The sequence below is a fragment of the Lissotriton vulgaris genome, chromosome 2_1, assembly GCF_964263255.1.
Source record: "Lissotriton vulgaris chromosome 2_1, aLisVul1.2, whole genome shotgun sequence".
Taxonomy (NCBI): Eukaryota; Metazoa; Chordata; class Amphibia; order Caudata; family Salamandridae; genus Lissotriton; species Lissotriton vulgaris.
This window is the reverse complement of record NC_141687.1, coordinates 1,227,161,030-1,227,179,691: the sequence shown is the minus strand read 5'-3', so window position 1 is coordinate 1,227,179,691 and position 18,662 is coordinate 1,227,161,030. Positions and strand designations below refer to the sequence as shown.

The 18,662-nt window shown below is 42.8% G+C and overlaps 1 protein-coding gene across 2 annotated transcripts in view; it reads right to left on the bottom strand.

Moving 5' to 3' along the window:
- The window catches only part of GLB1L2 (galactosidase beta 1 like 2), a 1,156,973-nt gene that overhangs the window by 405,256 nt on the left and 733,055 nt on the right, over nt 1-18,662 (bottom strand). The window lies entirely within an intron of this gene.

Here is an 18,662-nt window from a genome sequence, read left to right as displayed (position 1 = left end):
GAGAGAAAGTCCATTAGACTCCACACACAGAAGGAAGTAGGAGTGAAAAGAGAAACGCTTAAAGAGTTATAATAGACAAAGTCAACATGTTTGAAAAACTACTCTCACCCACACAAATTTGGAATGCTTCATCACAGGGCTGATAAACACACCCCTGTGCAGACCAAAGCCTGAGGTGGAGCAATAGGGTTGGGGAGACAAAACAAACACAAAGAATAGTAAGGATCTAGTGTATAATGAGTGCAGAAATTATTGTTAAAACTAGGTCAGGGATGTCCCAAAGCCTATGTTATTCCTGGACTCCCTGGACAGGGTTAGGAAACCTCTAACGACCTAGGGGATGGTGGAGAGCACGGTCTGTTATGCACCGTTCGCCCCTCCTCTCTGCACATTAGTCAACATGTTTCAGCCGGCTATTTGTCTTACCCAGCTTTCTTCAGGACTGAAAGATCCCTGTTGTCCTGCACTCCTTTCTATATTAGCGGGTCTAAGACTAACCCTGTACTTACGTATGGGTCTTGCATCCACACTTTGGCTATGATCGAGTTTCACCACAGTATGTGTTCATAAAGGTGTCGGAGTGAGAGCGGCCCCCTCTAGTCACACATTCGTCAATGTGAGCCTGCCTACATAGGTGCATCACTCCGCACACCATGAAAAAGCCCATTAGACAACAGATTTTTTTTAATGAAATATATGGGTGGGGGCTGCCCCCACCCAAGGTAAATGGGAAAACAGTCTTTCTACATTGCCCCCAGGGGCAGAAAGGCCACTGGTTGCCAAGGAATATTTTTTCTTTTTTTTTAATAAAGGAGTGGGAGCTGCCAACCATCAGCATGGCTATACCTCCACCTCAAGTAAATGAGGCAAATGTGTTTCTGCCCACCCTCAGGGTGGAGAGGGAGGAAATTACCCCAGATCTGCCCCATGGGGGGCAGTAAACCCACTAGAAACAAGGGATTTTTTAAAATAAAAATATATGGTTTGGGGCTGCCCGGCATGGCCATGGCCATACACCCACCCCAAGTAAATGGGACAATAGTATTTCTGGCCCCTGGGGGCAGATGGGTGTAATTATCCCAATATGTAGAGGGGGCCCACTAGACACCAGGAACTTTTAAAAATATATGGGTGGGGTTGCTCAGCATAGGCATGGCCATGCCCCCACCAAAGTAAATGGGGCAACATTATTTCTATCCCAGGGGGGCAAATGAGGGCAATTACCCCGATCTGTCTCAAAAGGGAGCAGAAAGGCCACAAGACACCAGAATTATTCTAAATATAGGGGTGGGGGCTATCCAGCATGGGCATGGCTCTGCCCTCCCTAAATTAAATGGAGCAACAGTCTTTCTGCCCCCCCTCCTGGCAAGCAGCTGGGGTAATAACTCCCCGTTATCCCCTAGGTGGCAGAAAGCATACTAGACACTAAGGACTGAATTTATGCAATATTTTTTGGGAGGCGGCGGACCCCCTTGGCATGGGCCTGTCCTGTGCTCCACCACCCCAGGGTCAAAGAGACGTTCTACCCCTCTAGGGGGGGTGTAAAGGGTTTTTATACCCAATCTGCCACCCCTTCCTAGAGGGCAGACACCCCATTAGACACCAGGGATTTCAAAAGGACACACAAATAAACAAAAGGATGGGGTGGCTTACACTGGAGTCAAACCTAACTCTACCCCAGGGGGATTAATAGAATCTTTCTGTCTCCTTGGGGCAGATGGACGGTTTGCCCCAATAGGGGAGGTTGCCCCAAACTTGCCCCCAGGGGGAGGGGTGATAGAAAATCCACTTAACACTAAGGATTTTGCCTTTGGGGCAAAAGAAAGTAGTATAGGTGTTGCACTCTGGCATTGGCCACAACCCATCTCAAAAGGGAAAAAATGGCATTTGTCCACCCCAGGCCAGTCAGGAGATGTGCCCCCAATTTAGAAAGCACACTGTACAGCAGAAATATATATTATATTTTTAAAAATATTGGGGTGCCCATACAAACACTAGGCACCCATACCTCTAACATGTCTAGTCTTTCTGCTCCCCTGCAGACAAAAGCATCCCATTTCAATGCCAATTAAGAGGACATTTGATTCTTTTGGGTGTTATTTTTACATATGGGCCAGGAGATTGTGGATAACACTTAATAACCTCCCACTTGCAAAGGTGGACGGCTGCACTTTTTTGGCTTGGGTAGGCTCCCACCTGAAAAAACCTAACAAATCCTGAAAGTTCTGGGGGAGTCCAGGGTAGTATGCTTTGCATGCATCACACAACATTTTCTTACCCACAATGCTCTGCAAACCACAACCTTTGACTAAAAACAAACATTTTACTTACATTTTAGTGAAACAAATGCCTGGAATGTGTGGGAAGCCACAATTTCCTACCACACACCATTTTATACCAATCAATCAATCAATCAATCGAATTTGTATTGCGCGCTACTCATCCGTTAGGGTCTCAAGGCGCTGAGGGGTGGGGGTCGCTACTGCTCGAACAGCCAGGTCTTGAGTTGTTTCCTGAAGGAGAGATGGTCCAAGGTCAGCCGTAGGTGGGTGGGGAGGGAGTTCCAATTCTTGGACTGTCAGATAGGAGAAGGATCTTCCTCCGACGGTGGATTTGCGGATTCGTGGGACGGAGGAGAGGGCGAGGCTGGCGGAACGGAGCTGGCGGGTTGGTGTGTAGAATGTGAGTCGGCTGTTGAGGTACTTCGGGCCCGTGTCGTGGAGAGCCTTCTGTGCGTGGGTGAGGAGTCTGAACGTGATCCTCTTGTTGACGGGGAGCCAATGCAGGTCTTTCAGGTGGGCGGAGATGTGGCTGCGGCGAGGAATGTCCAGGATGAGTCGTGCTGAGGCGTTCTGAATGCGCTGGAGTCTTTTCTGGAGTTTGGCAGTGGTTCCAGCGTAGAGGGTGTTCCCGTAGTCCAGACTGCTGGTGACGAGGGCCTGGGTAACAGTCTTCCTGGTTTCGGTGGGGATCCATCAGAAGATCTTTCGGAGCATGCGCAGGGAGTTGAAGCAGGATGATGAGACGGCGTTGACTTGCTTGGTAATCATGAGGGATGAGTCCAGGATGAAGCCCAGGTTGCGTGCGTGGTCCGTTGGCTTGGGTGCGGTGCCCAGGGCAGTGGGCCACCAGGAGTCGTCCCAGGCGGAGGAAGATGGTCCTAGGATGAGGACTTCCGTCTTGTCTGAGTTCAGTTTCAGATGGCTGATCTTCATCCATTCCGCGACGTCTACCACAGATCATTTCCTCAAGTCTCCCGGTACCACTTTTTTTGGGATACTGGGTCCTGGCCCCTTGATATACATCTGTATAAAATTTGCTGTCCAGAGATTTTCATTTAGATTTTTGTATCATTAGAGAAGTTATTTAGCTTTGGTAGACATTGCTAATCTGTGGCAAATTGTTTTGGATGGCATTTTAAAAAATGACAGATGTGTTGCAGTGATGATGTAATATTTCAGGAACCATGAGACGTATATATATATATATATCATTTTTGTGTCAAAACATAGGTTTAGAGGGTTAAGTAGTGTTATAAAGACAGAAAATAACTACTCAGAGTAACGCCTCTGCCATTTCCCAAAATGGCGACTTTATAATGCTGTGTTTTAGCCATCATAATGGTAATTTATTTTAATATTTTGTTTTGTTTCAGGTTTTCTGTTGATTCAAATTTGTAAACATGAGAGAATCAGGTGGTAGCAGAGGATCTTTACCTCCTGACAGTGTTGCCAACTACAAAATCTGAGGACTCCTTCAACATCAACAAAGAAAAATGTGTCATATGCCAAACTAATACGAAAGAAAAGCTAACATCAAACTGCGCCTAAACAGAAGAGAGTGTGAGATGCTGCAGAAATATGGCAAGACGAAGGTCACAAAACATTTAAAACTGATGGGTGAAGATGATCAAATATTTTATCATTGTAACAACAAGTGCTACAAGTTGTATACAATGGAATAAAGCCAGGAAACATTTGTTTAAAACAGTAGAAATCAGTGAATCACAACAAGATTCAGAGTTTTCTGAGAAAACCCAATGCCCATCCACTTAGAAGATCTATGGCTACCCCTCGTCCACTTCCAACAACTGATCAGAAAACAGAGGATCTTCAATGTGTTATCTGTGGTTTACCCAGATCAAGGGCCAAAGGGACTAACAAAAGAATAAAAATACAGAGTATGTGAGTCTCAAAAGGCAATATCTGCAGCTAGTTTCTTCCAACATGAAGTTTTCAGCAAAGTAACTGATCTAAACAGCTATATGAATGTATTTGCAGTGGATATGAACACCCACTAGAACTGTTTGCATGTATACATTTGAAAATATGAATGAATAATGAGCTCCCAGCAGCAATGTAACTGCCAACCTTCAATTAAATGTGTACCCTTTGAAAAAGCAAATGAAGTTTTAAAGCCATACTGGTTCACATTCAGTAAGATCAGAGAAACAATGGTCAACACTGATGAAACTCTACTGATCCATAATAATGAAATTAAGATTTTCTGGTGAGAATGTACAATGACATAATTCATTTTGGTCAGTATACGCAGCTCTAACAAATTAAACAAGCATTGGCATACCAAATAGGTCTCGCCTTTGGTACCTTATAAGTGTTTAGTTATCCAGCACAATATCCTTGGTGCAACAACATCAACTGTTGCATGGCTAAACACTTATAAGGTTACAAAGGCGAGACCTATTGCATTGTAAATGCAATAGGTCTGGCATTTGTTGGAGTTGGAGTTATTGGCATTATAAATGCCAACGTTTTTTACCTAGCAATGTCGCAGGGTGCAGTGCCATATGTGGCCAAAAGAGTTCCCATGGGACTTCTTTTGGCCTCATAGGGTAGAGCACCCTGCAACATGGTTAGGTAAATAAAAAACACTGGCATTTATAATGCCAATAACTCCAACAAATGCGAGACCTATTGCATTTGCAATGCTTGTTTAAAGTTAACCATCGCACCAGTCTGCCACTCACTCTATTCAAGGCATCAGTCCCTTTAAAAGATGTTAAGTGGTTAACAGACGTAAGCGTTCTTTGACTGAAGCGTTACTGTATAAACCCACGACAATTGCAACCAAACAACAGCAAATATAAGGTGTGGCAAGAAGGCAACACCAAAACAAACTCCACACACTTGCATACAGCCCAGCAGTAAACCAAATAATCACAGCAGGATGGAAGGAGGAATAAAATACTGCCAAACCTTGGTGTCTTTAAACGTTGCCAGTTTTCTTGTTCACAGACAAAAAGATGCCATGTTTAGGTAATTTCCCGTGATCCCAGGAAAGGAACTATCATTCTCATGTGGGGCATTAGGAACCTGGATGGCAGGGGGCAAGATGGCGGCTGCAGCGTTGTGCTGAGAGGTCGCACCTAACCCCTCTCCCGCATTAACGCTATGATTAACGAGAAGGACGTTGTGCTGCTCAAAATCTACCCTTAATGGATTCTTAATGGAGTTGGAGCGCTGGTGGTTCAGCCGGATCTTAGAACACAAGTACTTCCAGAAACGAATACATCGGATTGGAGTGGCCTGGACTTGGGCTAAGGGTAGAGCTGCAAAATTATTCGTCAGGCGGAGTATGGCACCGAAGGTACCCCCTCTGATCGCAACCCAGGAGAAGGGGAGCGAGAAAAGTAAGAAGGCGCTAGATCCTGCAGCAGTTAAAACAGGATTGACTGCAAACGCGAAATCGGATACCCCCGCTGGAAAAAGCACCGGAGCGATAAGGAAGGCACTTCCCCCTCCTATGATTGAGAAAGGTGGGGGGAAAAAAGGAGAGATGCGGGGGAAGTCAAGTACAGTGGCTAAAAGCTTGAGCGGGCAAACAGCGGAGGAGCACAACCCAACTAGGATTAACCCCGCGAAAGGAGAAAGCAATAGCAAGAATCAGGAGGCGGTTTTCAGGCAACCTACCCTGGTGCAGGTACTTGCAGCGAAGATCCCAGAGCAACCCGCTCCTCCTCCGAAGACAAACGAACCAGCCGCCCTGATTCCCTGTAACGTCCTCGAGGACGCAATAGACGCTGCAGGCACTGGAGACGCTGAGTGGCTGGTTGCTAAGCAACGACCGGCTCCGGCAGGGAACGCTGAACGAAACACCACTCTGGAGACTCACGCAGCTGGTCGTGTACACGACAGAGGTGAGGTACTGAACAGGGCCAAAGAGGGAAGTAAAGGGGGCCCAATTGTAGACAAAGCAAGGGGAGATACGACAGCTGACATGCTCGGGCCCTACTGGTTGTTGAGGAAGAAATGAATGCCTTAAAGCAGCGGGACGGTACTTGGGGTAGCAGGGCCAGCCTAGCTGATAAAGATAACCTTGAAGCTAATACAAGCATGCAAGCTATGGGTGGAGGAGACTGTGCCTCCGTGGAACCAGAATTCTACTCTGTAAATGAGGACTCTGAATCAGCAGTATCTACTGACATTAGCTCAGAGGAGGAACATGAGGGTCTAACTGGAACAGACTACAGCACCTCAGGAAAAGAATCTACAGCGAAGAAAAAACGTGGGAAGTTAAGGAGTCAGACATCTGGTCTTCCCGAACGCATGGAGAAACGACTGATATGGGACTATTCTGCGACATCGCAGGTATATCAGGAGGATGATAATGATAATGCCAGCGCAGCATTGTGTGTTGAGGGAGCCACAGGTGGACCTCCACCCCCCAAGCAGGATCCTTTTGAAACTTTATTCAGCACCCTCAAACAGATGCAAGGGGAGGCCAGGGCAGAAAGTCGAAGAGCAAGACAGGCTACAAAGAAAATTCAGAACACTTTGAGGAAAGTCAACAAGCTCTACGATGGGATAGTGGACAGAGTAACAGAGGTGGAGGAGCGCACTGGAAGACTGGAGGACGAAATTGGAAGCTGGCAGACATTCAAATCAGAACAGGAGAAACTAGCGGTGGACATGTGCTGGAAAATGGAGGACTTTGAAAATAGGCAGAGGAGGAATAATGTCAGGCTACTGGGTGTGGCAGAAGGGACAGAAGGGCAGGACGTCAGGCAATTTGTGGTCAACCTATTGAAGGGGGCTTTTCCAGAATCTCAGTGGCAGTGGGATAGGGAGATACAGAGAGCACATAGGTTCCCATTTACAATGAAGAAAGCCTATGGTTTGGGTGGTGCAGGGAGGGATGGGCAGGGAAACCTCCCAAGGGCTATCTTAGTAAATGTAGGAAACTTTCTGCTCAGAGAAGAGATTATCAGTAAGGCTAGGCCTGATAATAGGAGGTCATTTGAAGGCATAACCTTCTTCGCCAGGCCTGATTTTTGCCATGCCACTATAGAGAGGAGATGGAAGTTACGGCAAATGATCTCTCCTTTTCAGGCCCTAGGTATGGAGGCATATCGCTTATTCCCTGCCAGGCTTAAGGTGGTCGTGAGGGGTAAACCCCGGATGTTCTCATCCGAAATTAAAGCACAGCTATTCTTGGAAGAGATGAAAAAGCAGAAGGAAGGTTAGAATAGGTGTGGCATGGGAATTTACATTATTTCACTGCTAGTAGAACTCAGGTAGAAGGCTAAAAGGGTGAATGAGCAGCATAGCATACATATAAAGTCAAAGTGAGAGAGGGATGCGACTAGCGCAACCTAATGCGGGCACACATGGGTCCTTTGACCTATTTGCCTGTAAAAAGGGGGGGGGGAGAGTCAAGGAGAGAAGGGGCTGGGCTCAGGGGAGGGGGGGAGGGAAAAACAGTAACAATGATTTTTTTTTCAATATATGATTTAACACATTGTCATTTGTCTAGAATATACGGTATGCCTATATACTGGTTGATGATTTTAAAAAGAATTGGTCTAATTAGTTACATTCTCCAACAATTTTTGCAATGGCGTGTAAGATAGCAACAATTAATGTATGTGGTCTCAACGACATGAATAAGAGGATGAAAGTGGCGGCATATCTAAAAACCCTGCGTTTGGATTTAATTTGTCTGCAAGAGACACATATAGAAGGGAGTAAGGCTTATCTTTTGGAGCAATTAGGATTCACTGTTCTTGCAAGTACTAAACAGGGTACCAGGACTAGAGGGGTAGCAATTTTGGGAAAAGGTAGGGACGTGATTATTGGGAGATAGAAGGAAGATAAATGGGGCAGATGGGTGATCGTGGAAATAAAATTTAGGGGTCAGACAATAACTATTGTCTCAGTCTATGGATCCACAGAAGATGACCCAGATGTGTTCCAATTCTTAGATATGGAGTTAGCTCAGTGGCCTGAGCCTATAGTGTGCTGTGGGGATTTTAATATACACGACCCAGAGAGCTCATTCACACAGCCTGAGGGGTCATATCGGGGAAGGAAGTAGAAGGTGTATAATGCACTAGCTGCTGTGGTGTCTCACAATGCCTTGGCTGATCCATGGATAAAGCTACACCCATATTTGGATGGGAGTACTTTTTACTCAGCACCGCACAAAGTAATGGTTAGATTGGATTACTTCTTAACGTCTACCACCTTACTCCCTGGCTTACATATAGAAAAATTCCCACGGGTTATATCGGACCATAGTCCGCTGATTTGTACGCTTAAAATTACTCAAACACAAAGAACACCCTCGCAATGGACTTTCGAGAGAGCTTTATTAAAAGATGCTACATATAGGGAGCATATGATTCCATTGATACAATACTTCTGGGAAATCAATAGAGGGACAGCATCCCCAGGGGTGATCTGGGACACCTTTAAGTCTGGAGTAAGGGGAGAAACTATGTGTTTTGTTTTGGCAAGGCAGAAGAGGGAAAGGGATAAGAGAGAACAGATAGAAAAAGAGTTACTAAGAGAGGAAGATAACTTGAGTAGGGCAATTGTACGAAAGCTACCACTGGAAGAACATTTATTTAAAATCATAGCATTGAAAGCCGAAGCTGTTGAAGGATTGGCCAGGAAAGCAGCAGATAATTATTTAACGAAAAATGAAAGAATACACGAATATAGCGAGAGAATAGGGCAAGTATTAGCAATAAGAACTAGGCAGAAAACAGCAGCAGCAACAATAAAAGAGATAAGGGATGGACAGGGGAATGTGGTTATAGATCCTAATTTAATAAGGGAAGTCTTTAGAAGGTTTTACTCAGATCTATATACCCCGGAGGATATAGCAAGTCCGGTAAATATTGAAAATTATTTGTTGAATATTTTACCACCGATATTGCCCGAAGAAGATCGTGAGATGATGGAGGGCCCTTTCCAGCTGGAAGAACTAGAATCTGCCATCGGAAGTCTACCAGTAGGGAAAGTAGCAGGACCAGACCAAATACCAATCGAATTCTACCAAATATTTAGGGATGTGCTACTTGCAGATATGTGTTATACATTGTCGCAAGCACAACTAGGGGAATCTACTCCGGAATCCTGGGGCGGAGCTGATATTATCGTTATTTTAAAAAAAGGTAAACCACCAGAAGCACCAGGGTCCTATAGACCCATAACACTGAAGAACTCAGATGTAAAAATATACTCTACAATTCTGGTAAAAAGATTGGCAAAAAATATTGAGCAATTGGTAACCCCCACCAAGCACAGGTTTATACCCAGTAAAGGGACAACCCAACACGTTAGGACTGTAGTTACCATCTTCGATGCTGCAGGTGTCTTAGGAGACCCTGTTGCAGCGCTTTTTCTTGACGCTGAGAAGGCGTTTGACAGGGTCTCCTGGGATTATCTGTGGTATGTTATGAAGTGGTGCGGGATAGGGGAAAAGTTTATAAAAGCTATACAGGCCTTATATATCACCCCTACTGCTAGAATTAGAGTTAACGGAGGGCTCTCAGCTGCAGTAAACATTGCTAGGGGGACCAGGCAAGGGTGTCCTTCCTCGCCCCTTCTTTTCGCGCTATATTTGGAGCCGTTATTGCGGCGTTTTGAATCTAATGTGGATATACCACCAAGAAGAGTAAATAATTGTATAGTGAAGACCCTAGCATACGCAGACGACGTAGCAATCTTAACATCGAACCCTACTTTAGCTATAAAAGAGGTAGAAGCAGAGGCCCTGGTGTTTGGGCAGATATCTGGGTATAGTTTGAACAGAGCCAAAACGCAGAATATAAAGAACACACATGCTAGATGCGATGATAACAGAGTGGTTAGCTTGGCAGTATATTTGGGGGTCTCATTATCGGCGGACTTGAGAGCAGTAGTCGAGAGTAATATGGCTCCATTAATTTTGAAGGTAAAGAGTGACTTAGAGAGAATGAACAATCTTCATCTTTCCCTGATGGGATGCACTAACTTAATAAAAATGTTGATTCTGCCCAAATGTCTTTATTTTTTTAGAACTATTCCCTTGGTTTTTGAAGTTAAATGGTTTAATTTGTTAGAGAATGTATTGAATAGATTTATTTGGGCACATGGGAAGACCCGGCGTGCATATCGCTATATGTCTCTTCCAAGAGAGAGAGGGGGGTGGGGGGCCTCTGACTTTAGAATGTACCAAATGGCAGCAGCATTACAGTACATGCAGGGACTAATTGGGGGTGGCGGACTCGAGCAAAGAGTTACGACCATGTCCGCGGAAGTGTATTCAGCAGTGTTGGGGGGTCGAGACAGAAAATTGGTTATTAAATCGTGTAGAGTTTGGGTACTAAAAAAGGACTAGATTTAAGACCGTATAAGCAGCAGTTAAGATATGGAATGCTTTTTTAAAAAAGGCGAACCTAGGAAGATATAATAGGTATATCAGGCTATATAAGAACAAATCCTTCCCGGCAGAAGTCTTTGCTGATTTAATAATGGCTGGATGGGCACAAAAAGGGATAATACAGATTGGGGACTTAATGGACGAAGAGGGGATTGTCCAATTTGAAGATCTAACCTGCAAATATGGTATTGAAACAAGGGATTTTTTAAAATTTCTACAGATAAGGAGCTTTCTCAGCAATAAGCGGGGTGGGGCAGCGGGCTTCAGCCGCAATGAAATACTCGAGAAAATAGTACTAGGAGGGGATTGTACGATAAGATCTTTTTATGCAAGTCTTGCAAAAGGGAAGGTGGATGACATGAATAAATTTAGTAACAAATGGGTTGAAAAACTGGGGGGGGAGCCTGAAAGTTTTGCGGAATCACTTGACCTGGGTCGTACCATCTTATGCTCGGGTCCCCTCCAATCTCAACACTACAAGACTCTGTTTTCGCTGTACCACACACCGGCTAGAATAGCTAAATGGGGAGGTTCGACTGGTACCACCTCTCCTCGCTGTAATGCTGTAGAGGCAGATATTGTCCATATGTTTGCTACCTGCCCCCAGCTACACACCATGATTAAAAATATAGAAGATTTTATGGGTAGCACTTTAAGAATAGGAGTACAATTGACACCGCTGTTAATATTGCTGGGGAGGGATATGGGGGAAGATTACACCTATAAAGAATTTATGTTTATTGCCACCGCAGTATTAAGGCTGACAATAGCAAGAGCATGGCTGAATAAGACCCCCCCCAGTAATGCAAACTTGGCTTTCAAACCTATTAGGCATGTATAATTTGGAAAAGGCAATATATTCACGTAAGGGGAAAAGGGGAAGAAAGTTAGGACTAAAAATCTGGGAGCCAATTGCGAAATGGAAAGAGACTATAGCAATATAGCAACTTATTTGTTTTGAAATGTTATAGGAAATATAGATATCTGTAAACCACAAGCCTAGGTGGATATTGTGTAAATGTATTTTATAATTTCCCTTTTTTTGCATAATAGGAGTAGTCTCATCAAACCAGATGTGGTTAATTATAAATTCAAAATTATTTGACAAATGTATAATATATGTATAATATATGTGATACAATGTGTAATGTAAGGAAAAAAATAAAAACAATTTAAGGAACCTGGATGGCAGTATTTTCGGTTGCAATGGCCGAAAGTTGTTTTCAATTAGCTGGGGAGCAGTGTGGTGCACTGGGTGAGAGGGCGGAAGCCTGCTCTGAGCTATCGCTGTGTCATGGCAGGCATGTTTCGCAAAACTAAAGTTTGCAAAAGACAGAAAAGTGAAGGTGGTGAGGGGAGTTTGAAAACCTCAGAAAATATTTGGAGTGTTAGTGGGATTTTGTGACTTATTGTTATTATTATGTTTAACATAGGAATCATGTTTGGTGACAGGCTGTATTTGGTGGCATCGTTACACATTATGCCAGTTTATTCAGGATTTTGAATAAAGGAAGTGTTTTTAAAAAACATTTTGTAGCGTTGTTTTTTTGTATGTTTCTTCCTATCTGTACCTGTGCAAACACACCCGTGGGCATTTGCGCGAGTGTTTGGTAAAATATACAAAAAAGCTGTTTTTAGAGAAACAACTTCAAATGCAGGTGCAGACATTATGACTGCCGACCTCTGTAGCATACAGCACGAGCATTTAAAGATGATACTGGAGATATTGATTTTGTTGCGGAGCAGAGAAACAAGTCACCTGTTATTTTTGTTCCGTTATGTAGGCGCCGCAAAACCCAAAAGAAATGTTGTGGCCACGCTGGGAAAGCCTTGCAGGAAAGTGTGTCCTGCCTACAACAGCATTGGTGACGGTAACGGCAGATCGGTATTGAAAGAGGAATCGGGCCAATTCAACCAAGAAAGTGGAGGGGAGGGAAGGAGGACTGGTGAGCAGAGAGGGGCAGAGCAAAGAAAACGAGAGAGAACGGGTGCGAGGGGCAAAGAAAGGGATGGGCAGGGTGGAAAAAGGGAGGTGGTGTAGAAAATTCAGTAGGGGTAAAAAGAAAATGACGAAAGCAAACGGGAAGTGGCAGAACGGGCCATAGGAATGCAACACACAAGTGTGCGCCCCGCGCTAAAAGCTTAAAAAAGAAATTTAAAAAAAAGCCTTAGCTCTGTCTGATTTGAAGCACACTCGTGCTTGTGGCGGCATACGCCTTGCGGGAGCGAGCAGCGGCCAATTAGCATGCGCGCCGCTGCGCGCTCCCGCAAGGTGGATGCCGCCACAAGCACAAGTGTTTGCTTCAAAAACAGCAGAGCGACGGGCTAAAGGTCTCATATGCAGCAAATGCGCGCTGCGTAGGCGAGACCTAAAAAATGTGCATGGTCAGCTTGAAGACCAGCCAATCCTGCTAATTTTCTGCAATAAAGGTGTTTTCCGTATTGTAGCTGACATTTGTAAGAGCAATCCAGTAGAGTTTGATGATCTTTGTCCAATGATGGGCGTTTTTGACATGTTAAAAAGTGTGTTGCAGTGTGCAGGAAGCTATCTCAGTGCTGGAAGTTATCTCACTGGATGTGGCATAGGCGATGCACTATTGAGGCAGAAATCTTTGGAAGCAAAACTTTCTACTCAGTATTGAGCGGAACTCATTATGTTTGTTCGTTACAACGTATGCTCATCATAGCTGAGGAAACATTGAGCTGGAATGTTTTCTGGAACAAGAATGACAAATTAGGTTTGCTTATCTTATTTCAGAAGTGACCAAGGCACAGGGTGCACTTCATTCAAAAGACATAATGTATACCAGTCAAAGTTCAATACACTCAGTTCAAAAACATAAAACCAATTTTGTAAAGTTTGCCAAAGAATGTGAAGAAAATCAGAACTTTGCAAGTCCTGGAGAAATGTTTTACACACAATAGCACTAGTGAAAGATTTGGTACAAGCTGATTGGTAAGGTGATTGGGAGCTGCACGTGAAGACTGTGGAGGCACTGATTACTGTGTTTTGCTAATTCGATTACATAAACTACCTGAATTATGTGTACTGGTACTTGGAAAGAGTGAAGAGGCTACAGGAGGAAAAAACACCTTTACAGAAAATTCATCCAAACATATTTTGTGGTGAAAGAGTGAAGGTTCAATGCTGTGGCTCCAGATATGAAACTGGAACACACGATCCAGAGATCCCAGAAAAGCTCCAAGGGAATAGCTGGTCAGACACGTAAAAGTGAATATGTTGCTCAATGGCAGCTAGTTTACCATGAAGTCCTTTCTATTTGCGATAGTTTCAGATGGATGACAAATTCAAAATTAATGGACCATCGTGAAACTGTTCCTCACCACGAACTTGTGGCAAAGAGAGAGGGGGACGTTTTAAGAAACATACTGAAAGCCTTCTTCATTTCATGCAACAGCAAGGAAACCCATTTGAAATGAATGAGCCTGTGCAACTACACAACTTCTTGACCAAACAATATGTGGATAATGATATAAAGACACATCTACTAGATGCACGGGAACATGAATCGAAACTATACGCAGAACTGAAGCAGGAAAGATTTGTGTGGAAAGAGAAAAAGCTGTGTGGCATCATCACTAAAGCTAAACTTCCATGCTTTAATAGCCATAGTAAGAGTTTTGTCCAACCAGCCACTATAAAACAGGTTAAAAAAACAACTTTTGTAAGCACACCGAGAGATGGATGAAGCAAACGAAAGGGGTGAATTTACCAAGAACATTCTGTTGCATGCTCTTCTTCCAACAAACGCAATATTTGATGGAGATGCTGCAACCAAACCAGTGAAGCACAAACTCATACTAGAACTCAGTAAAAAACTTTCACCTGAAGAATTTTAACTCGAAAAGGTGTCCTTATTAAAAACGGCTGCTGTTGTGGACTACATGTTACAATTGCGAATGGTCAAGATTTAATCCATGCAAAACATTGGAGAGATTGTTTAGACTGTTCTACAGATATCAAAGTCAGTGCACGCATTGCAAGAACTGCATATTGTCACTGACAGTTAACTTGAACTATTTGTCAAAGAATGTGAGAGAATCAGAAGAATGTCTACAAGTGGAACAACTGATCTTGCCTGCATCAAAAAGTCGAAACCTATACCTGTGCAACTTGATAAATTTTGGTAATCAACATTGGACGAGATAGATTTGGAGATGTTAACTCACAGAACCTTGCTGATGCTTCTGTGAACACTGAATTTCCAATTATTGCAAGTGGAATGATTGTCAATGAGGAGTTGGTGCCTGTAGATACATATTCAAAAGGTACGTACCATATTGTTCAAGAACTTAATAGCAAATTGGAGGAAGCTGACCTCCGTGTTGTGCAACATGTTGAGTGGGCTGTTCGAAATGGTTCCAATCGAGTCATTGTGCTGTAAAATGACCCTGATGTTATTATTGTGCTACTTAGATTTGTTGCAATGTTCATAAGTCAAGGATTGTCAGAGTTATGGATACGTTATGGAACAGACGAGAAAAGACACCTAATCCCGCTTAATAACCTGTGAAAGAAACTTGACCCAGAGATGCCCAGGGTTCTTATCAAGGCACATATTCTTACGGGTGGTGACACTGAGCAAAACTGGAACAAAATATGGCACTTTAATTGCTGAGTCTGTGAAGTTTCTAAAAGAATTTACTAAGACAGAAGAAGAATGTGACTTTAAAGACGTAGAAAAATATCTTGTGCATGGGTGGAAAACGAGTTCTGACTGTCACAAATTTGACGGTCTTCAGTACAGTGAGTTCAAGAGATCAGTCCCGCTAAGTGACCTTCCACCTACATCATATTGTGGGCGTGACCACATTAAAAGAGCTTTCTACTCGATCAAAAGATGTGTAAATATTTTGGATCATGCATATGTAAAGAAAGATCCAAGCAAATCTAGTTGTAAAGATATTGATGGGGTGCTAAAACTAACGGAATTTCTAAAGCCTCTACCCACAGAAGTTAAACGTATATGTACTTGCAAAACCTGTGCTACAGAAAGGTGTCCCTGTCAATATCCTCTTCTCAAATGTTCAACATTCTGGAAATGTACTACGAGCGACTGCATTAACAAATAAATAAATTGAACTAAGAAAATGTGTCTAAAAGATAAGTGATAAACATTATTTTTTCATATTCAGATCATGAACATTGTTTGCGGAATGCATAAAATTATTAAAACCCATTTTAATTTGTTTTATTTCACATCTATGTCTCTTCTTCCTCTATTATAGCAACCATTTTGGAAAACTGCAGAAGGGTTGTTGCTCTGTGGAGTTATTTTCTGTCTCTCTAAGACTACTTGACTCCCAAAACCTATGTTTTGAAACCAAAATGAAGTATATGGGTCTTATGGTTTGCAGAATATTAGGTCATCACTGGAAACACATCCGCCATTTTTAAAAATGTTGTCCAGAAAGATTTGGCCCAGATCAGCAATGTCTACCGAAGCTAAATTATTTCTCTATAGATTCAAAAACACAAATCAAAAATTAAAATCTATGGACAACAATTTTTTCACAGAGGTATATCTGGAGGCCGGGATTAACTTGGGAGAATGCTGGGTGAAAGAAAGTTTGTGTCTCTGCAGATTCCAGAAATTTCCATCACAGAAATGTGAGGAAGATTTGTTGTTTTTAGTCAAAGTTTGAGGTTTGCAAGGGATTCTGGGTAAAAAATAAAAAGCTCCAAATCCTCAGATACCCACATTGGAAAAAAAGTCCGTTTTCAATGGAAAAATGTGATGCATCCCTGTTGAGCTTTCGCGAGTTTCCTGTCACGGCCTGGAGGCCTACCCACACAAGTGAGGTACCATTTTTATCGGAAGAAATTTGAGAGCATGGAAAAGTAAAACACTTGGTATTACCAATTGGATTCTGCTGTATTTGTTCATTCCAAATACAAACTGGTGAGTAAGAAAAACAATTTTGAAAAATACCCTCTAAATCATATGCTAGTACGGGTAGCTACAAATGTGGAGAATTGTGCAAATAGCTACTGATCCTAAACTCTATATCTTGTGCCCATTTAAAAAATACATAGGTTTTCTCAATACCAATTTTGCACTCTACACATTTCACCATGTGAATTGGTCTATACTAGGTACATAATGAAAAAGTATTGTACGATGCTGCTCAGTTGTTGACTCTGGTTACCTTGGGTTTTTGGAGAACCTACAAGCCATATACACTCCACAACCAGAAGGGCCAAGTGGATGTAATGGTATATTGCTTTGGTAAATGGGCCATTTTTTCCCTACTCATTGTCAATATTTCTTTATTTCAACAGTTTATTTCTTATGGATAAGCTTGAGGGACCAACACACATGACCACTTCAGATTCATAGTTGTGCCTACTTTTCAGAAATCTGTAGCTTTCCTGGATCACGTCTAAGTTTCACACTGGTTTCCTTCGCAAACTGGAAGTAGGTTGAAAGCATAAAAAATAGGAATACCGAGATATCTCTTTGAAAAATGCCAAAACTGTGGTAAAACAATTTTTTTTTTATTCAGCTCTGCATGTTCCTGAAAGCTGGAAAGATGGTGACTTTAGAAAAGCAAACTGTTAGTTGAAACCATTTTTAGGAAAGAAACAGACACTTTTATGCAGAGCCTTTTTTGCATATCTTTCCTTTAAAAAAAACCTCAACATGTAGCTCCATTCTACCTATTTTCTCGAACCTTCCAGGGGAATCCACACACCATGGGTACCTTTAGAATCCACAGGATGTTGGCTAAAGAGGATGTACATTTGGCATTGATACCTTATGTGGAAAAACATTATGGAGCCCTAACTGCATACTACCACAAATAGCCAAAAAAGGGCTCAGGAATGGGGGAGGGTGGGGAAGGTCCAAAAATTAAGGGGTAATGCACAAAGGATATTCCTCAATTCCCCATTTAAGATAATAATGGTGATTAACAGTACAAGTGGGCATGGGAGAGAGAGGTCCTTCTCTCCAGATTACTGCACAAGATACTGCCAAAACGTCATAACAGACTGCCAGAACATCCTGTTTTACGTGGAGAGCAAATCCCAAGCCAAGTCAACGAGGAGAGAAGCTGAGCTCAGCTGATTTTTTTCCCTTCGAGGGAATACTCTCTCCAGGCTACTGATAACCACAGCTTCTTGCTGTTAGCTGGTAAGCAGTTTGGTGAGCCCTCGTAAGAAACTCTAGATGCAACTTAAGCTACTCCATGCTCTCACAATATAGTGCATAAAAGTAGGCATTAGGGTGTTAGGTTGACAGATGATGATTCCCCTGTGGTAAAATGTTCATATTATTTCATTGTTAGCAACAAGTGTTAGTGCTGTTTTAGTAATATTCTGTGTGGTTATTTTACTTGTGGTAAGCAACAGTAGAAATAAAACACCTTTAAGCAAAAGGTTCTCTCTCTTAGTACAGTGTGTATGTGTGATATTATAAAGAACAAAATTGGGTTTGAATTACCACTGCATCCTATGAGCCTTTCTTAGGGACTGTTAGTAACCCTGAAAGCATGGACACTGCATCAACTATGCACTGAGTGGAGTTGTGTGGGGTTGCAATAACCTGTACTTTCACATTCAAGTGTTGGTGCACTGACCTACGTTCAGGCATCCGCAGGTGTGAAAGCAAACCTAGCTGAGCTAATCCAGAGTCCTAATTTACTCAGCAGGGCAGATTTTAGTGCAGTTGAACATTCAGTGGAGGTCTAGCCTTGTTTCATTTAAGTGGGGTCCACAGTGTGTTTAGTATACTAGCACAAATCTTGATTTCGCAAAGAGCAAATTTTGAAAGTGCAAGTTGAACTTCATAGTCTGGGCCAATTTAATTCTATGTGAAGCAAGGGATGCAGTGTGAGAATTAAAGAAATTGTCTCTTTTCAACCCTCCTCTTGATTTTCAGTTAGGCATATGTACCAGGCTATCCATGCTATTGATGGCAGTGTCTATGTTCTTGAGAGGAGATTAAGAGTCTTCCTACATAACATGTGAT